The 22,688-nt window shown below is 32.8% G+C and overlaps 1 pseudogene; it reads right to left on the bottom strand.

The window, feature by feature from the left end:
- Positions 1-19,386: 19,386 nt before the first annotated feature.
- On the bottom strand, positions 19,387-21,819 carry LOC143562044 (protein FAR1-RELATED SEQUENCE 5-like; annotated as a pseudogene).
- Positions 21,820-22,688: the final 869 nt, after the last annotated feature.

The raw sequence follows: 22,688 nt of genomic DNA, 5'->3' as shown, positions 1-22,688 counted from the left end.
AGTATCCTAGAAAAGAAAAACACAAAACCAAAATTTTTTAAAAACTACAATGTTAAAATTAAAACAACATATTCTTCTTTGCTTATAACACAAATAATCAAATAATAAACTAACCTAACTTAATAAAACAATTCAAAAAAAGAGTAAAACTAACTCGAACCATAATTGTATTCGATCTGGCGTGATTTGGTTGTTCGATTACGGTTGCTATTAGTAATAAACAGAAAACATAAATTAATAATAAGCAATCGATCCATAATAATTAGAATGACAACAGTCTATAAGACTTAGCCTATTATACATAAAAATATATTTAATTTAAAAAATAAAAGTTTATTCGGGTTTTTCGGGTTGACCTAAATCTTATAAATCAAACCCGAGAACCAACCCGAATTACTTTGGTTCGGGTTAGTCTTTTCTCGGGTTCGGGTTCTTCGAGTCGGGTTAGTTCGGGTTCGGCTACGGGTTTTTTTCGGGTCGGGTTTCGGGTTTCGGGTAAAAGTAACAGCCCTAGTGTGAAGATACTATTTTAGGTGCTCACAAAAATATTTTTTGAACTTAGTGTTGTTGTCATTACGAAATTAAATAATACCGACCGAATTAATGAAATTGAACTAACGCCGCAACGCGGCGGATGTTACCTAGTTTTTGTTTAATAACTACGTATATGTAATAATTCGTTTTTATAAAATCAGTAATCTATTTCTAACCATAAGTACTTATAATTATCAACGCATTGTTCATTAACCCTTTTCATTCTTTTTGAAACCGTTTCAAAAGGTTTTGGGCGTTTTATTTTTTTCTTTTTGCTCTCTACACACATGTATTACATACACAAACACATAACTTAACCAAACTACACAAATTATATAAATTGTCCAAATTACTAAACAATACACAATTGACATGAATTACCCAAATTACATCTACACCAATTACCTAAATTTCATAAATTACCCAACCATAAAATACAAATTAGATAAATTATTAAGTACACAACATATGTGTCATTTGTCAATTTTATCCGTATTACTATTTGTATTCGTTAAACCAACCTGCTTCGATGTATTCTTGTTCATCATTCATCATTAATAAAATATTCCTAATGATTTAAAGATATTATTCGTTAATTTTCTATTTATTTTATTCAAATAACGAAACTTCGGGGTTTAAAGTTTTGTTTAAATAAACAAGCTTCAAACTATGCGGGCATAATTTAAAAATAATCCAAAGATAATAACTTATTCCAAGCTTACATAACATTCCAAAGGATAAGGTTCAAATTGTAAATATAGTTTAAAACATGTTTTAATATATATTGAAAGTTTAAGGGCCAAAAGAGTAAATATGATATAAATAGGAAAATTGGTTTTAAATACTCCCAACTATGCATCATTGGCAAATAATAGACCCAACTTTGCATTTTGTTGGTGACGTTCCCAACTAAAGGGGTATTTGTTTTTAATGGTCCGCGACTAACGGGTGACTAATTCCGTTAGTTTGTTGCTGAGTTGGCACGCCTAGTTGTCAAAATAATGAATATGTGGCAACTTGCATGGGATAGTCTCTTCATTTTCATTCTCTCTCTCTCTCTCTATATATATATATATATATAAATATATAATCTATCATGGACTAATGTGTTCATAGACGTCGCCACCTGTTGGTGCATTAGTGTCTAATGCTAGGTCTTATGTGCTTAATCTGTCATTATAGTATAGTTAAGTGGCTAAAATGTCAATATTAGTTTTCTGTTAAGGACCGTATAAGTCAGACCAACGTATAAGACTTATACGCGGCGTATAAGTCTTATACGCCATGAGACATATGCATTCCATAGGCTGCATGTATAAATAGATGCTTTCATGCCATATTTGTAACAGTTTTTCAGAATCTGATTAGAGAGAGACACAAGTTTGTACTTTGAATGTTATATCAATCTAATGATGTTTATGAGTGAATGTGTTAGCAATTCCTTTATGATAAGTTTCCGAGATATTATATAGTATAGTAAACACAATATTATCTATCTGTATCGTATCCTTTTACACATATATGATGATGTATATGATCCGGAACAAGGTCTTTCAAGTGGTATCAGAGCAGTGTGGCTCCGATTCTACTCGAGAAACTCGATTTTTATCTTATTCTTATCAAGAATGATGCATTTCGTGTCGATGCAAACCGAAGCTTGATGATGTCATTTTAATGGATGTTGAAGCTTGATAATGTCATCAATGGAGGTTGAATATGAAAGTCTTAAAACGTTTATACCTTATCTTAACATGTGATATTACAATAGCATATCATCCATATATAAGTAAGTATAAATTGTATGCGTTATTTGGTTTCACATACTTATATGAAATCGGACATATACGAGCGTTCAAGTTAATGAGAACATAGACGTAAACGTGTACGTATATGTTGTCCTTACCTATATATTGATGATTTAACGATTCATGTTGAAGATAAGAACTTGAAGTTCGATAATCGGAATGCGATAGTAGTGCGGTTGATGATTTTTGTTTTGGATGACCGATTTTAAACCGATATTATTGAAGGTTCGAGAACGACAAGCGTTTAAACAAACAAGACGAAGCAAAATCCTAGGGGGGTCTGTTGATACACGAACGTCTTTAGCTTTCTTCTTGTGGTCGGTTTGATTGAAGTGGTAGCAAACGGGTTTTGCAAAGAACGTATACTTGGTTACTATCAACCGTATAAGTCTTGGATGCATGTTTAAGCGTATAAGATTGTTGTTGACTTATGTGTTTAAACATAGACATATACAGCTCATGGATATCTGGTTATGCGTTAATCACACTTATACGCTTAGTTAATGTTATACGGGTTGTTACTTGAGGCTACTGTTGGACATATACGTAAGGTTGTGCATGGGAAGATAGTGGACGTATAAGTTGAATGAGGGTATACGTATATGTTGGTGACTAATGGACATGCATGGCTACTGTATTCCCATCTTAATGCGGCTCATACATAATCTGGTCAAAGATGGCAGCTAAGCTTGTTGACTTACATTTTCTAATTTCCACATATAGATTGACTGACATATATGGCGGCTGGAATGGATGGACACGTTTTTGTTAAGTCGCATATTGATTGATATAGCTATGGACTTACATGCTGTGGCTACATGGTTATATGACACTTGGAACATATACGTGAGCTGATGCATGTTATACGCTAGGACTGTTACTGTTATGTCTATAAATAAATATTTTGTATGTTAGTTTGTTAGGCCTTTGGATCATTTTTTGTTATTGTTGTATCTGTAGATCCATTTAGTCTCATAAGCGTTTACTTTCATATCTTTTGTAATCGTGTGATTAATTAATAAACTTTGGGCTTAAACGAGATATTATCGTGTTTTTCATCTTGTATCGATTTTGGCTCGATACAATAAAGAACTGAATCAGTTTCGTTTACATCGTAACGTGATTTCGATCCGTCTCATGAACTTTTACCACCACCATTCACTAGCACCACTGTTGCCGCTAATCTGTCATCACCATGTCTTCACGATGAAATTCATGACCATTTATTTCTAGGTTTCCAATGGTGAGGTTTTTCATCAGAGTTCTAGAAACAGACTCTAATTCGAACCCAAAATTTGTGTTAGTTGATTACAGATTGCAATTAATATCTTAGGGCTTTATTTTGGTTGATAAAAACGAGTTAAATGATATATTTATTACCTCAATTCTGTTTGAATTGATAGCCCACAGAGTGTTGCCGGAATTCAAACAAACCACCGGAAAAACGATTCTAATTTTTTGGATTCAAACAACCCACTGATGGTGGTGGTGATCGTTTATTAGTCGGAAAAACGTGGGTGCGGGTAGGGATATGTAGTGGGAGGGAGAAGCCGGAACACCTGCAGCACCACCACGGCCGCATCCACCGTGTCATCGTACTCCAACTTCAAAAACCTACCCAGGCCTTAATCTTCTTTACTGGTGAGAAAACCCTAATGCTAGCCACCGGAAAATCAAACAAGCCGAAAAACTCGCTATCACCACCCATGATTTTCTCCACCGGTGAACCATTATTGACTTAGAGAATGATTTCATGTTCCAATATTTTCAGCGATGGTTGCAGGTGATGACTATGGCGGTGGCTACTAGTGGCAATGACATGGTGGTGTATTGGTTGCTCAGGGAGGAGGAAGTCAATACACATGTATAAATGTATGCATAAATATTATATATTACTTTTTATATATTAATTTCATTGCCACATAAGCTTCCACATAAGCAATATTTTGACAACTAGCCGTGCCTACTCAGCAACAGAGTTAGTCATCCATTAGTCGCGGATCGTTAAAAACAAATACCCCTTTAGTTGGGACCGCCACCAGCCAAGTGCAAAGTTAGGCCAGTTATTTGCCAATAGGGCATAGTTTGGAGTATTTAAAACCAATTTTCCTTTAAAAAATAATATAAATAATAATCCAGCCCCTCCTCCCTGTTTCCCCTGTCACGATTTTCCGGCAAACAATCCAGCGGCCGGAAACCGGCATCGGTGAGATCCAAAACCCGTTAATCATGCGCGTTTGACCCAATAAAAACTTTTAACGCCCGTAGTCAATAACAGGAAACCTTAATCATCAAATAATATCGCGTAATAACCCACTAATTTGTGCGAAACAAATCGCGAAACGGTCGGCTTTTAATCAAAACGCAATAACAAGTATTAAAACACTATACACTCCAATAAGTACTATAAATAAGACGTAAATCATCAACTAATCTTGTTACAAACATCAACTCAAATCAAAACACTCTCTATAATCTCGTCTTGATTGGTAAAAGTTAAACTCCGGCCAATCTCCGTTCACTACCAATCCGGCACCAAATCAAGTAAGTATTATATGGTTTTTGATCATTTTAATCCGTCTAACAAAACCCTAACATATATTAAGCAGACATGGAATGGATTAATCGAATTGAAATGTAGGGTTATTTGGGGAAGTTGATGCAACTAAATGTTAATAGTTATATTTTATTTTTGTTATTTTTACCAAACAAACAAGCTGGTCCAGTGGTAGGGTCTGGGTGTTGTGAACGTGGGGTCCCGGGTAAGAACCCTGTTCCGTGCATTTTATAGTTTTATTCTTTTTAAAACCTTTCCTTTATTATTTAAAAATCAAACAAAATTAAGAAAAAGAATCGAAATTAAATCAAATAAAATCTTTTTAAGTTATAAATAATATTAATCAAGTTTTTATCTAAAATTCAACTTTATTTCCATTAAATTCTTGTACAAACCCGATTAATAATTTAATATTAAAAATCATATTGTTAAGTATATATCAATCTAACATAATTGTTTTCAAGTCAATTTCCAATAAAAAATCAGTATGTTATAAACATTATAATTCTCATATAAATATTAAATTTATAACAGTTAGATAATATTAAAAACCGTTAACATACCTTTAAAGCTTAAAATAGATATTATATTATAAAATACCGTAAAAATATACTAAAATAATTCATAATCTCTAAAATAAAACTAAATCATTTAACTTCTAGAATCCCAATAGTTAGCCTTTACATTTGTACCTTCTTTTTATATATAGTTTGTGAGGTTGACCCCTTCGGTTCTTTTAATGCGCTTTCAGATTTTTATTTCAAGTTATCATCTAATTCAAAGATGAGTTTCTCACACTCCCTTTTTACTCTTTTACTATGTTTGGGGTAGCATATGTATCTTATAAACTCAATGATTTACGATTTCGTTTACAAACTACAATTCATTACATGAACTTGTGCGTTTACTTGATTACTTGCTCGAATTTACTTGCCCATGGTAGCCTCAATAAGTATGATCATACGCCCCCCCCCCCCCACCCCTTTGCACTCAGGACCATTTTATTATATGTCACACCCCAACCTACGGCGGAAATGTCGGGGCGCGAGCTGATTGTCACAGCTTTCAAAGTACTATCATGAAATTATAATACGACAATATCTAATTAGTTTATTTATTATCAAACAACATTTAAATACAACAAAAATAAAGAAAATTACAAATACAAAAACAACTATGCTTTTATATGTTAATTATCCTAAAGTTATCTCTACATGAGCTTTAGTTTGATAAGCATTCCAATTCTATAACCTGCAAATGCGTACAAAATATATATTTGTCAACAACACATGTTGAGTGAGTAGATCACCAGTTTTGACACAAAAAATGGTAATATATATAATGATATAAATAATAGAATAAACATAAGCAAAACTGTTATCTGTGAGTATAAACAATGAAATCGTTAAGCAAGTAATGAGTGTCGGCGAAACCATTGCCAATGCGATCGGGCTCCAGCCACTATGACGGTCGTATGATCATACTATAATGAGATTATGTTGGACCTCTCCGAATGCGATTCAAGTAAGCAAGTAAGCAAATAATAAGTAACATGTAGTCATTCAATTGATACACAACACAAAGATCATAGTTTGCATTTGAGAAATAATAAGATAAATAATTCGATAAATGGTACGCAAGTGTCCCCAAAACATTTGAAAACAAGTAAAATAGGGGAGTGATTACTCACCTGATTAGTAGAATAAAACACAAGTGAGTATGTGAGAATGATGAACCCTTCGGGATTTACCGTCAAGGATTCCTAATAACATAATATTATAAATTAATTAATAATGAGATAACATGATTTAATAAATTAAGATTTCGGTGATTTGAGTTAAGTATGGGATTATAATATTATGAATTTGAACGATTGATTTATACGGATAATATCTTATTATGAAAACAATATTATTAATCATTTTATTTTTAATTTAAAAGAATCGTTTGTTTATCATACAATCTAATTTATACATAATTAGTTTAAATAATTATGAGTTACGATATATTATAGTAATAAACATTGAAATAGTTAATTATAAAAAGATTTATATTTTATAATCTTTAACGAAACCCAAAGGTAAAATATAGTTAATTCATATAACACGTTTAATACGTTTTATTATATATTCGTTTAAAAGAATAATACAAATACATAATATATATATATATATACTAAATCCTTGTAACAAAATTAGTTGTCACGAAACGTTAACTTTATGATGTCCGTTTAACAAGATAATGCTTATTTTATATTTAATAATAATTATAATTGTTAAAAAAATTCATTTAAATGCTTAAAACATAAAACAAAAATAAAGAAGCAAAAGGTGGACTGCTGAGTCTCGAACCCTTGCAGTCAGCCGGCTCAAACTTAACACACACACACCCTAGCCAGCTGCACTAGGGTGCTAGATGGTTAGCATATGAAAACTTTAAGTTAAAAATGATCCTGCTGGAAACCCACCTTGATTATGAACCCTAATTTCCGAAATCGATTAATCCGTTGCATATTGATTGAATAAAGTTTAGGGTTATTGTTGTACGAGTTATAACGAGTAGGATACATGAATAAATTACCAGATACGATGTGGTATGGATGGTGAACGATGATATTGAACCCGACGGCTCGACGCGCTCCAGCATCCCTATGACCAGACTTCGATAATAAAATTCGTTATGGGGCTTATGATTGCGATGTGCCCAGGGTTGTGCAGCCAGAAATAATTGTGTTATTATCAGCCCTAACTCGTGTATCAAGGATCACATATTAGACGGTTTTGTTAATAGCGTATACAAATGATCTTTGTTTCTAAATTCGTACTGTCGGTGGGTTGAATTAGGCAAGGTCAACAATCCTTTTGATTTGATTTCAATGATTATCGCGAGAATTGAGCTACAAGTAACTAAACGATTTCGGGTTAGGGTTTGGACATAAACGGGTTTGGGTTGTTTATAATATAATAATAATAACAGAAATGGAATTATGGTCCTTGTAGTTTGAAGGTGGAAGCATATCGAGGCAAAACTTAGTTTAGGGTTATATTTGACAAAATTTGAAAGTTATACATATATATTAGATAAGTAAATAAATAATAATATTATAATAATTAGTTTACTCGACAAACGCGATAATTTTTGTGATAGAATTTCCCGAATGTAAAACGGGTCGGGTTACGGATATAGTTTATGAGTTTGAAAACCCGAGTTGTTACATTATAAGTGGAAAAGAGCCTCATTATCCGAGTCGTTGGTTGTTACCAACTGGAAAGGACCTTGCTTGCGTGATTATTACACTTGTCTAATGGAATTGTATGGTTTTTACGTATTTATGTTAAACTGTGTGAACTCACCAACTATGTAGTTAGTTGACATAATTTTATTCATATGCTACATGTACCATTATTAGAAGATGACATGGATGAAGACACTAGACTTAGGCTATTTATAATAAATGTTTGAAATGTTTCACAACCTTGTATTTTTCTTTATTATGAACTTTTGTACTTGATGCATTCTAATGAATTAATGATAATATTGTTACTTAATAGTGTCACATTTGTTTGGAGCAATCTGTACGTCACACTCGGGCGTTTCCACTTAAGTCGGGGTGTTACAACATAAAATACACATATTGTGTAATGTACACAAATTATTCAAATTACAAAATTATATATGTTACAAACACCACAAAAATACATAAATTATATAAATTAAATATATTACAAATTACAAAAACTATATAGATTATACAAGTCACGTACAATACATATATTAAATAAATTACCAATTATATATATTACAAAAAAATACACATATGACGTAAATAAATCAATCAAAAAACAAGTCAGCCTTTAACCATGTTTATATTTTCAAAAGTTGCAAGGAATCTTATTTTATTATAAAGATTGGTTTTCGAAAAATATATTGCTTTTGTAAAACCAAGAATAAGCATAAAGAAGAATATGAATAACGCCCGGGACTATCTAAACCCAAATGGTCGAAAGTGAATCATTTCGCTATATTCAAAGACATACAAAAACCAAACGACAAGGTTTTTAATTTCGAGTTTAGATCTTCTTGGATTTGTACGTGAGTTTGAAGATGATGGGTACATATTTACTTTTAAAGAGAGAAAATGAAGTATCTTAAAATATGTAAAAGAAAAGGATTGATTGACATGTGAAGCGAGAAATAAATAGAGTTCAAATTGCCCTTAATGAAAAAAAGATTTAAAACGACATGACATTTTCAAATTAGCTTAAATGGTTATTAAGTTCTTAAAGCTTATTTTGGTTCTTAAAAGAAATCAATCATATATATAAAGAGAAATGTTAAAATAACAACTCACTTCAGTTGAGAAAACCATGTAAACCCTCTCTAAACCATTGATCTCTTATAATGTATGGTTGAGATTAAATATGAATTATTAACACATTATTTATGTTAAAAAAAACATATTATAATTGCAAAAGGGTAATAAAGACATTTCACATATCACGACTTTATGTCTAATCAACCACCAGCTGCTTCATCTCACTAGACCAATAACAATCGTTCAAATTTTGAAACACATATTCCAACACAAATTATCATCACCGCTTCATCTCCTTCCTCTTCCACAGCTGATGAACAGTAAGAAATCGATTGAAGACTGAGAGATATCAGGCTATTCCATTGACGTCGACTAAATTATCGGTACGTTTACTTTCTTTCATATGCGTAACTGAAGTTACAAAAAGTATCTCTTGGTTGAACAGATGTTAATAACAACCTTAGGTTTACGTTTTTAACATTTTCCGTTGATCTATTGAGTCATCTGGTTTTTAACATTTTCCGGTCATCTGCTTGTTAACATTTTTGGGTTATCTTTATATAGCGATCTAAGTTTTAGGGTTTTTACAATTTTAAGAATATTAAAGTTAAAGAAAATGTAGATGGGTTTCATTAAGGTTTAAAAGTATGAGCTTTATGTTTGAACATTTTTAATAACTTACATTTTTAACTTGAAAATACATGAAGTAAGTTACATAAATGTGAATGTAAATGTTTTTAACTTGAAAACACATTTTTTTATAACTTTTGAACATTTTTAATGCTAAAAAGCTATTTAAGAATGCGGTTTACGTTTAAAAGTATGAGGGTTTTGAACATTTTTAATAAGTTAGATAATGTGAATGTGTAACCAGTTTAAAAAATGATTAAACAGAAAAATAAAACAACATAAAAATGTTTGTAAAGAATTATTAGGGTTTTTTGGGTCCAGTATAAACTGGCCTCACACAGTTAATGTAAAAAATAGCTTTTGATTTTATTCTATGTTTTGAAACGAACACATGTGTTGAATACTTTTTTGGATTACTTGTAGAAAATGAAAGAAAGCACTTCCAAGAAGAAGTACTTTGTTATTGACAGAAGGAGTAGAAGCATCTCTAAAAAAACAAAAAAAGAACTTGAAAACACATTAAGTAACCTAATATATGTGAAGAGCTCAAAGAAAAGGGAATGTGGCAGGGCTGAGCTGGGAACAAAAGGTAAATGAAAATTTTAAGGTTACAATAAGTTACATTTATTTTTGGGTACTTACAGTTTAGGTAAATCATAGTTTTTGTTTTGTTGTATTAAATCAGAAACTGCAAAAAAACGGTTTATGAACACAATTAGAAATCCGATCTTCATAGAGTCAACCGACAAGAAGAAGAGTCAGAAGAAAATAAAATATGAAGAAAAAGAAACAAGTACTTTTAAGCTAAAAAAGTAGCATGTATAAGATTAATAACGATATTCATGCCAAAAAGCTATTAAGTGGATTTTTATTAAATACAGAGTCTGAAGAAAGCGAATACAATTTGGGTGATACTAAGTTGACAAGCAAGGAATGTTTAAAAAGAAAGGGAAACGAGAAGAGGAAAACAAGAATGCATAAAAATTCTGGTATTCAAAAATTTTTCATGATTATAGACTAAAAAATATAGAATATAAATGTATTACTGCATGAACAGATTCTGATGGGAGTGAGTACGAAGAGGATACTACACCAAAAAATTGGAAGGGGCAGAAACAAAAACAACGGGAAGAAGATTCGGAATCAGGTATGAGTAAACCTTTATTTTATGTGATATGTGAAGTAAATAAAATATGGAATATTCGTTTGGAGCAAATTTAGCAGGAAGTGAAGAACAGGGATCCGAAAAGATGAATCATCCAAGAACCAATACTAAGAGAGGTGGGAAACGGAAGTTGAAGAAAAATAGGCTTTCAGGTAAAAAAAAAAGAACTTGTCTAGTATAAAATGTTTTACTTAAATTGTAAAATTGATGAGGGTGAAAGTTAAATTGTTTTTATAGAATAAAGTTACAACATATGTTATTTATGAACTAAAACATACGTTAAAACATATATTTTTGATAATTACAATGTAAATTGATGATATTTTTTGTTTAACAAAAAATAGCATTAACGAAACAAAAAGGTTTTGGGGACAGAAAATACATATATAGATCTGCTGTAGTAGAATTAAAACTTATTAAATTTTGTTTAGAATACATCTGATACTAATTTGCTGCTAATACAACAAATTCAGACAGCCAGGAGATTGACACAAAGAGGCAACGCAAGGTGGTGAAGAAAAAAAAACAGGTAACTTCTAGCAAGTGTAGTTGAACAAAGTGTTTGTAAGCATTTGTCAGAATTTGAAAAATAAATTACTGAACTTGTTAATACTAACAGGGTATGAGAAAACAGATTCACAGGGGGGATACTCAGACGGGGAGGAAACAGGTATGTGTTGTTGGATATCAAACAAAAAAAAGTTTGTGAAGTGTAGGCCATGTTTGTTAAAATTAACTAAACTTAATTACAAAATAGGTGACAAGATCCAGTGGTCAAGGCAAAAGTTTTTGGGAAACTAAAAAGAGAGGGTAAAAAAGATAGGGCAGAAACGACAGATGATGAGAAGAAGCAAAAGTGGCACGAAATAAGAACAAGGTCATCACCGTCTCAATTATACATGTGCATAAAGGAGTTAAGAAAGAATCAAAGGAAAGGAGTAAAGAAAAATGGGTTTTGGGAGAATGCTGCACTTTAATGTTGACGGGATACCGGCCAAGTTAGCACATTTCATTGCGGACACGTTCGATCCAGAAAAACTGACAATTGAGGTTGAGACAGGGAGTATTAAGGTAACCAAAAAGGCAATAAGGAGATTGTTTGGAATACCATGTGAGGGTGAGAAAATTGAGAATCTCAAATATCATGAAGAATATACCAACAGTGTGGCAGAATGGAGCAAGAGATATCGTGGACCACATATTGCGCCAACAGAAATTGTGGCAAAAATAAGGGAAGCTGAGGACAAAGATACATTCATGTTTCGTCTTGACTTTTTAATGTTGTTCTTGTGTATCATGAGGGACTGCAAAACCCAAGGAAGATGTAGAGAGGAAGCGTTGAACTACATAAGTAGCAAAACGGATTTCAAGAAAATTGATTGGGGTTCTTACATTATGGAATGCTTGAAAACATGTAAGCTTGAATGGGAAAGATTTAATGTAAGCAAATACTTCTGCGGGCCACTTACACTTTTAACGGTAATTTGTTAGTTAATTTAATAATGTTTGAAAGTATAAACACATTAACTAGTAGAAGCTAGTAACTTCTTAGTTTTTGTTTACAGATTTTATATGTTGGAAGCATGGACTTCAAAGAAGTTTGTTCAGATGAGAATACGAACCCAATCAAGTTTTGGAGTAAGGAGTTGCTTATATCAAGAGATAGAAAAGAAAGGTTAGCAGGAGGATTCAGAGTTTGGGAGAAAAAGAAAATAAGGAAATGGGTCAAGGAGGAGAAAGGTGACAAAGAAGAAGTTTTTCAGGTGAGAAGATACAAATTTAAAATATATGTTATTTGTAAAATAAAAAAGTATGTTAATTTGTATTATGTTATCCTTGTAACAAAGGCTAAGTTGAATGAAGTAGTGGAATATCTTGAAGAGTTTGAGAGTGCAAAGAAACAAATGGATAAAGTGTTAAGAAAGCTAGAAAAAAAGAACCTAGAGTCTGAGGAATTTGAAAAACTACGCAGCCGTTACAGAAGTGCGTTAACGTTAAATGTAGTGCATGGATCAAATGGTGATGAAGATGATACTGGTAAGTTAATTAATAATGTTTTTGATGACCTAAATTGTGAAGGTAAGATATAACAAAATTAATTTATTCGCTTACAAAATCAATATTAATATTCTTTTTTAAAACATTTGAAATAAAAAAGAGTATTATGAGGAGGAATCAGATGTCCAAGAAGAGGGAAATCCAGGAGATGCAACAGAAGTAAGCTTTGACAACGACCAAGAAGAAGATAATGTCAGCGGTGGAGGTTTGTGAAAACAAAAAAATACATTGAAAAAAAGGTTAGCATATAACATAAGTGATCACATATATATAGTCTTTGCCAAATCAATTTATCGCAGAAGAAAAAAAGGAAGAGGATAAGGAAAGCGAAGAGGATGAGATGGGAGAGGATGAGATAGGAGGGAAGACTGACGATGTCGGTGAATTGGAAGACACAAACACCAAAGATACGTAGAGGTTGATGAAGAAAACAAAGAAATTAGTTTGAGTGAAGATGAAAACAGAGACAACATGAATATCTTTGAGAAATCGGAAGATGAAAGTAAGTTGTCATTTGTGTTAAAGACAAAAAAAAATTGTAACTTCACGATACATAAATGTAGGAATAATTAACGTTGTGTACTTTTTAAAAAATTGTGACAGGTGGAAAAAATTATGTGGAAAACGTGGAAGTCGAAGATTTGGAAGCCAATCAGGATGGAAAAACAAGAGATGAGAGTACTAGGGATGACGATGTTAGGTTGCCGGAAGTTGAAACCAAAGAACGACAACGGGCTAACGAAGGAAGAACAAAAAGGGAAGCCGCCCGTAAACCAAAGACATTAGGTAAAGCCCAAAAAATACATAGCTGTTGATTACATTTTACAGTTTCAATTTTTCAAATTTTTTTAATGTTTTTGAATGTTGCAGAAAATGAAGATTTTGGAGCCGATGCACCTTCTTTCAGTCTAGGGGTTTCACAGATTGGTAATAAATTATAATTATTTGTTAGTTAGTGATTTTGTAAAAAGTGTAAATTAAAACGATATTACAAACATATTTGACGTCTTCATTATGTCTTGCAGCAACACCAAAAGACAGTAACAAAACTGATTATCCGGGGAATTATTCGGCTCAAAGAGAAAAAGAGGATGACATGACAGGTATTGAAAAATATATTGTAGTAATGAGTAATTGTAAACTGTGATAGTAACTATTTGTTTCAAATGTCGTAGACACACAAAAAAAAACCAAGAAATTTGTGGATGTGCACCGTCGCCGAATAAAGTATCACATGAAGAAACAAAAGGTATTAAAGACAAAAGTCCATATGTTTCAAATTTCGTTTTATAGTTAACTGGAAAATGAAAAAGTATTAAACAACCTAATTTTGGTGTTGCATATGTGTGTGGTAGGAACAACAAGAAAGACAAATGTTAACGTAGGAAGCTCATCGCATCAACCGGTGAAAGATGAACAAAGGAGAGGTATTAAAAAAGCAGTTATAAAAAAAACGTTACAAAAGTCATTTTCATATGTTATTTTTTTAGGAAAACATATGTTATATATTGTTGACATAGTGTGCTATATGTAGTTGTGCCAATGAAAAGGGAATTAGATCCAAGGGGAGTTGTTTCGGAAATAGAGAAAAAGAAGACGAAAGTGAACGCATGGGTGGTTGGAGGGAAAGCTGAAAAAATTACAACAATGAGTGGGGCGTTGGATATTGAAAGAACGACAACGAATTTGGAAAATAGAATATGGGAGTACGTGATGGGTGAAGACAGAAACAGTGAAGAAACAAATCGGTAAGTTACTACAAAATAGTGATGTCGGTTTTAATAACTCCAATGTTAATGAATTACATAAAATGGGTTTTTTAATTGTGTTCTTTATAACTTGTAAAAACGTAAGTACTGAAAAAAATTATTAACATGTAGGAAAATACTATTCTCAACGACTCAAGGACTGAAAGCGGATGTGAAGGTGATTAGGAGTTTGAACTACGAGTAAAGGGTTGACAAGAATGTCGTGAACATGTGGTCGGCTGTATTGAATGAGAACATAACTTGGGAAACACAAAAAACAACGAGATGATACTTCCTAAACATAGAGGTGATGGTAAGTGCGTAATTGTTTAAAGGTATTTATTACATGTTGGTTAATAAATTATAGGGAAATCTAAAACAATACGTAATGATATGAAAAACAGGGGAAGGGTTTGATAGGGGCAGAGAAATGGGACAAGAATGTGAGAGACGCGAAGTTTGCCCAGAATGTGTACATTTCAATGAGGTCAGACCTGAGTATATGTAGTTTCAAAGACATAGACTTGGACTTTTTCCCAGTAATGGAAAACGACGAGTATTTTTTGGTGGTGTTTAATCTTAAGAAGCCGTCAATTTTCACAATTGACCACTTCCCTAACTTGTTTCCGTTGGCAACGGTACGGGACAATGACGAGTTCGAATTAAAAGACACCGCGTACAAACTGGTAAGAATCTGCTTAATTAGAAAGTAAATATGATAATTAATTTAGTAAAATGAAACAAAAAATGGCGAATATGTTTATTAGTTTGTTAACGGATTTACAGAAGGACATGCTTGTGAGATATTTGGAGTCATGGAATCATCCAAAGAGTCAGGAGATAAAGAAGAGTAAGGTTGAAAGAATTCAGGTGAAGTGGGCAATCACAAACCACACGACAGAAGGTGGAGTGGTGTTGATGAGGCATATGGAGACTTTCGTGGGGGGGAGAAAAATTCGAAGCCGGGTTTGCTAGACAAGGCATGAAGAAAAAAAGTCAGCTTAAAAGTTTAAGGAAAAAAATATTATCAAGAATTCTTTTGTCTGACTTAAACACTCTAAAGAAAGAAGTTCTGATGGAGGTAGGAGGTGTAGGAGGTAAGTGAAAAGATCCCACAAACTCAGTGTGCTTTTGATTAAACTTGTAGTTTTTGTTTTGTAAAACTTTAATTTAGTATGGGGTAGGGTACTGTGATGTCTGAACATGATTTAAGTGGGGGTAGTGGTTGGGGCAAAGAAGTTACGGATGTGACTTCTGTTTTGTGGTATGGACAAAAAGTATGTTGTGGGACCTTATACTTTTGTTTTAGAATATGACGGTGGCATGTAATAATTATGGGACCTTAAATTATTATGTTAATTTGTGGACAAAAAGTGTTTTTGGAAATAGAGATTATGTGGCTCCCTGTAGGGAATTCCAAGGAAGATAAAATATTTAAAAGTAGCCTACAGTACAAAAGTGTAAAAGATACAAAATATAATATCTTAAGTAGCCAACTATAGTGGAAAATGAAACAAAAGCAGTCAAACGTGGGGGAAAAGACTTGCGTTAGTTGAACACGTGAGGATTAACCAAAAGGTATGGTAGGTTGACTAAACAATTTAGGTATCATAAAAAATGTTGTTGAAAATTCTAGTATGTTTATTTATCATTACAGAAAGCCTTTATTTGATTGTGAAAAAAGAATTAAAATATTAGTAACCTAGTTGTTAAAATTCTAGTATGTTGTTAAAATATTTTTAACCTAGTAGTTGTCATTGTTATCGAAAGCCTTTATTTGACTGTGAAAAAAGCATTAAAACCTAGTTGTTAAAATTCTAGTATGTTGTTAAAATATTTATTCATATAATATATGGGTAAGGCATCTCCAAAAGGTATAAGTCGGAGGACCATTTATTGTTTACGTGGAATAGTAGTTGTGACACTTGCGTAGTTGTACTGTAGTTGATTGTACACGTGGAACAGGAAAACAACACAGTTACAAATATATAAGTCGGGGGACCATTTATAAAATCAATAAAATGTTGGGGGGGGGAGTACACTTAATTTCTTGAACACGTGACAATTTGGAAAACATTCGAAAAAAATAAAAATGTTAGTTTGACCAACAGGTATGCTAGTTTGACAATACGATTTCGGGACAATGACCATACGATTTATTATATACAATATGTGAAGCCTGTTTACATAACATATCAATGTTAACATATGTTTTAAGATACCATACCTAACATATTTTATCCATGTTTTCGAACTTGAACTATTGTTACAAAACATATGTTAACACTTTCTCCTAAAATGGCATGGTCGAGTGGTGAATGAAAAAAATAAGCTAAAAAGCATATAGCCTGCATTTCGAAAACATAGTTAAAAGCATATAGTTAGAAGAAAAGTTGTAGACTTAAAGGTCAGTTTATGTGGGATCCGTTTTTATGCTAAGTGAAAGTAAAGATTAATTTATTGTAACAACTACTAACAGCCCATTAGTAAAAAACCATATACCTTGCATTTCAAAAACATAGTTAAAAAAAATATATATCCAAAATAACGAACAGAAAAAAAAAGGAAAACACGCTTTATAAATGTTGCTACATGTCTTCGTCTTCGTATATAAATGCTACAAAAGGTACACCTGATGTTAAAAAAGAAAAAATGTTTTTTAAAGCATATTGTACTATGTTGTACTTTTATAAGTTAGATCATATTATTTTCAAGCTAGTACTCTTGGTAGGGTCACATTTACCTCGTAATATATACTATGTAGGATGATAAGACAGGTCCCTGATAAGGCATATCAGCTAAAGATAAAGCTAGTTAAGTAGGATAAGACAACTAGGAATGATAACTAAAAGCATGTACGATACACTTTAATACTTGATAAAATAACCTATCTAAGCAACCAAACCAAACTAGGGTCCCAACCAAACTAAAAAACTAAATAAAAAATAAGAGAACCAAAAACAACCAAAAAAAAGTTAACATGACAATAAGAATGTCCCTAACGCGTATTTGACGTTGCAAAACTTTAACATCATCTTCAAGCTTGTTTTTTGATTTCAACAACCCAGGAATGATTTGCTTAGAACGGTCACACATAGGCTGATATAGCCAACCAAAATAACCACACTTGTTCTCCTGCATTTTAAAAAACAAAAAAGGAAAATGAAAATTACAAAAATATAGTGTATTTAACATAATTGTATACCATATGAGGACATGAATAAAAACGGCGTCCAGGATTCAAATCAGTCCAAGACGTATGTAAGGTGGCAACCTTATGGAAGTAGCAGACATACATACTGATGAGACTGATTTTATGAATATGGTTTTTCAAGGCAGCCGTGTGGAATGACTTGGTGAGTGTTGGATGGGTATTTAACAACAACTCAGCGGGTGGAGATAAAAAATGTTAAAGTAATACAAGAAAATAAATGCAAGAGAATATGGTAGGAGGGGAAAGTTGTAGGACAATTAATGGGTCCTTCACAGCTGTGACGTGAACTATGGGTCCTTGACACAATTCCCAATATAATAAAAATAAGTAGCAACCAAACACAAAGTCACGTGAACTAGTACATTTAAAAAAAGAAAATAAAATCTAACCAAATCTAACCATAGTACACATACATTGGGAAAACACATAAAAAACCACCTAATACATTTAAGGGTGGTAGATACATGGGATCCCGTTCCCAGATACATTTAACATAAATAAAACTAAAAACATCCCTTAAACAACATAACAAGAGTACATACTTTTAGAAAGTGAATATCTAAACTGAGGGGGTCACAAACTAACGAACAAAGTATAAACGTTCGCAACAGTGACAGAAGTCAAAAGACGGAGTTGGGTATGGAAAAAGAGTGGTGATGTTAGGGAGGGGATTGTCAAAATTATAGTAAAACATCCATTCGTCATCATGATGTTGACCGCATGGACTTGAATTTCTTATGCAACTTTGCTCAACTTTGGGCCTCTCAACCTTCGGGGTTTTGTAGTTAAAATCTTCAACTTTAGGTTCAACGAAATTTGGGTGAATTTTGTAGAAAGGTAGGTTCTCTCTTTCGACCACAGCTTTATAGTGCATTATGGAAGATGACTCTATTTTAATCCTAGAAAGAGGAACTAATCTACGTCGAGGTGCAGGCATGATAAAAATTGGAAAAAGGGATGTTGAAGAAAACAAGAGTTTAACTATCTCCTTATCCTTTATATAATGAAAAAAGGTGAGGGAGGTTAGATGAAGATTTGATGTGTTAATAAATATGGTGGTAAATATAAGTCCAAAGGTCAAATGGTTGTTAAGTCCCAAATGTTGGTTATGTCCTTCCTTTTTTAAGAAATTTATTAAAAAAGAAAAAGTAAAAAAAGGGAAGCTGCAAAAAACAAAAAATAAAAATAAAACGGGATAACCATTAAACAAACTTGCAAATGTCATACATGATCCTTAGGTAGTAATTAGGAAAGAGCATGCTAAAAGATTATAACAAAATAAGAATCAAAAACTAAACATGTCTTCCTATGAAATTTATTTATTAACCCCACCATGAACTACCTAAACATTGTCGCTGCTTTATGGCTCTGCCAAAGACTTTTTCTTCTTGTTCTTCGGATTTAAAGGACAATTACGAGAATCATGATGAACATACTCACCACAAGTACGACATAACCTTGTGACTTTACCTGCCTTCTCGACAATTTTCTCCGAGTCACCTATCACTCGACGAACCTTGCCACATCCTTTTGTGCGAACAACATCCGGATTCTCAATAAAATCATCACCTTCGTTGACATTCTCAATAATTTCTTCAAAAACATATTCGTTATCATCTACGGCATCCGCATTTCTAAAACTTTTTTCAAAGAACAAAGACTTTAACTCTTTTATCTTCATAGCAAAAGAGTTTAGACCTTCAGAGTCAACCCTCAACATGTCAACACACTGACTTACCATCTCCAAAACCTCAAAACGTAAAACACTTTGAGGATTGGAATCCACACTAAAACGATTTGAAATTGAGAAAACACTTCTAGGTAGAACATCCCGTTTCCACCTATCACTTACATACTTCAACGGGATCTTGTCAACTTTTTAAATTCTATAAACACAAAACACATGGCGGCATAAAAAACCAATACGAGTGAATCTCATACAAGAACAAAAGGCTGAGTTGTTAGCAGGATCAAAGTTAACCTATACGATAAAAATAAAATGTATGATTATAACATATATTAACGTAGACTTCACTTATAACATATGTTTTAGGTAAACGTATAAAATATGTTAAAAACAAAAATTATGGTAAAGTGACCAAACAAGATCCTTAACGTACCAGAAAAACGTTGGTTATGTCCTTCCTTTTGTCCAACTGAGTCACGGAATATAAAACATGAGCATCAACGGATTCAGTATGTGTAACATAACAACAGTACTTCCCTTTCATTATCTCCTTTCTAACTTCATTAAAGATGGCTTGAGTGTACGACTCAAATGCATGTCTCTCTATTTCTCCATCAATAGTACTTTTAAATGAAACAGATGAAGTCTTATACTCACAACTTCTTTGAGAGTAACGTTGACTGTCTAGTCTAGACTCCATACATAGCATAAATTGGACATGAGTGTTAGCGCTAGTTGAGTTGACTTTAAATGTTGCATTAGAGCTTTCACAACGAGATGTAGTCTTCATCAAACAACAAAAAGGGATCTCTCGAAAATAAACAGGAACCCAACGATCACGGATCTCAAACATTTCATTCAGCCACTCTTTGTCTTGTAAACCAAACTTCTCAATAAGATAGTGCCATCTGGACTCACATGTATCAGGGGTGATAAACATATTCCAAACCAAACGATGTATTCTAGAACGAACATTAGTATTCTCAATAACATCACCAGATACCTAATGTAAAAAGAAACAAAAACATATCAAAAAAACAAAACACAGATGCAAAGGCTATGACGTGACTCAGAAAATACCTTGGCCGGCAATTTGTTCATTATGTGCCACATGCAAAGCCTATGACGTGACTCAGAAAATACCTGGACTACTGCTTGCCGCATAGAAGGATCCTGATCACTTAAAACTATCTTGGGTTGTTGGCCATGACAATTAGAAAGGATTGAAGCAACCATTTGTAAGAGTCGATAGTCTCACTACTGATCAAGGCAGCTCCAAAAGTAACACATTTTTTGTGGTGATCTACGCCAGTAAAAGGAACAAATATCATTTTGTACCTGGAAAAGTAAAGTGAAAAAACACTTAAAACATATGTTTTATAGATAAAAGTACATAAGATAAGTGAAAAAACAAAACCTGAAATCAAATGACTAACCTATTAGTCTGATAGGTGGCATCAAAAGCCAAAACGTGACCAAAAGCTTTATAATTCAATTTGGATATCTCAGCAGCCCAAAAGATAGATCTTAACTTGCCATTCTCAACTGTAAAATCAAAAAGAATTCGGGGCAACACTCATAACGATCTTTCAACCGGTCAATAACTAACTGTGAATCCCTATCACCTATGAAAATCCTCATTCCATTATAAAAGTTCTTGAAATCAATAGGTGTACCTCTAACGTTATGATGACCACCCTTTATTGAGACAAGAACACGATGAGCAACAGTAGGACCAACTCTATTTAAGATCATCTGGTGGATAAATTTTTTGGTTGAGAATGAAAGCTTTCTAGAAATCTTAGTCAAGTCACGGTTAAAAGTGTCAAAAAGACAATGATTGTGATCTTCTACAAACTTAGACAAAATAAAGTTACAAGTTTCACGACAAAATGAAACACCTATGTGAGCCTTGCAATCAGTTACGGTAAATGTCTTCTTCCTGACATACATTGACGGTTCGGACAAGGAATCAAAGGAACATTTGCTTTGGGGGGTATCGTACTTATTACACCTCAAATACTTGTGTGTAACGACCCCTTTCCATTTCTTAGTCTGGCCTTTGCGGACCGAAAAACTAGATTCTTCAGCGTACTTACAATACATAGTAACAACATCTTCCCATGATTTAAAAATAGTGCCTTCAACAGGTTTTAAATTGTTATCAATCTTTGGACGCCAAAACTTCGAACCATTAGGAGAATAATAAACATAATAGGCATCCTCTTCTTGAAGAATTGTTGGTTCTATAGAAACAGGAGATACCACATCATTTTGGCCTAAGGATGTTTGGTTGCTAAAGACATTCTCTAAAAAAAAATAAAAAAATCATTTAGATATAGTAGACATATGAAAATATAATTCTTCAAAAATAAAGGATTTTAAGTTATAAAATCATGGGAATAAAAGCATTAAAACAAATGGAAACCACCTGGAACCCTTAAAACAAAAAACATTTATAAAACAAATGGATTAGAGGTCCCTGGATTAGCGTACTACAAACTAGACTTAAAACATTAATATGACTTAATGAAATACTACCTTGACTGGTGGGATGTAAGGCTCCGTTACCGGTGCCTCACATTTGGACGTTGGATTTACTAATAAACACAGTTCTAAATATCAGAGTTAATTAAAACTTTGCGCGGAATATAAAACTTTCATTAACATATCAATAATAAACCATAACTTGTCTTAAAAGATACTTGTCTTTCAAATTTAAAACATTAAATATAGAACATCATCAGTTTTCAGATGCCAGACTCTTATTCTTCTGCCATGTGTCCCCCACTCAAGCCAGCTGTCTCATCCTACTCACCAGCGTGCATACTAAAAGTCAGCTACGCTGAGTGAGTTCTAGTTAATCACATATCATATAATGCATACACTTACCTTCCTTTATGAATCCGAAGATACATAATAATTACTTTACTCATTTACTTTCATTATACAATTTCATACATACGTTTATACTT

Source organism: Bidens hawaiensis, unplaced genomic scaffold (genome assembly GCF_021521415.1).
Source record: "Bidens hawaiensis isolate Kalapana, Puna unplaced genomic scaffold, B.hawaiensis_p1.1 tig00020895_1, whole genome shotgun sequence".
NCBI lineage: Eukaryota > Viridiplantae > Streptophyta > Magnoliopsida > Asterales > Asteraceae > Bidens > Bidens hawaiensis.
Note: the sequence above shows the minus strand (reverse complement) of the source record. Positions and strands in the feature narration are given on the sequence as shown.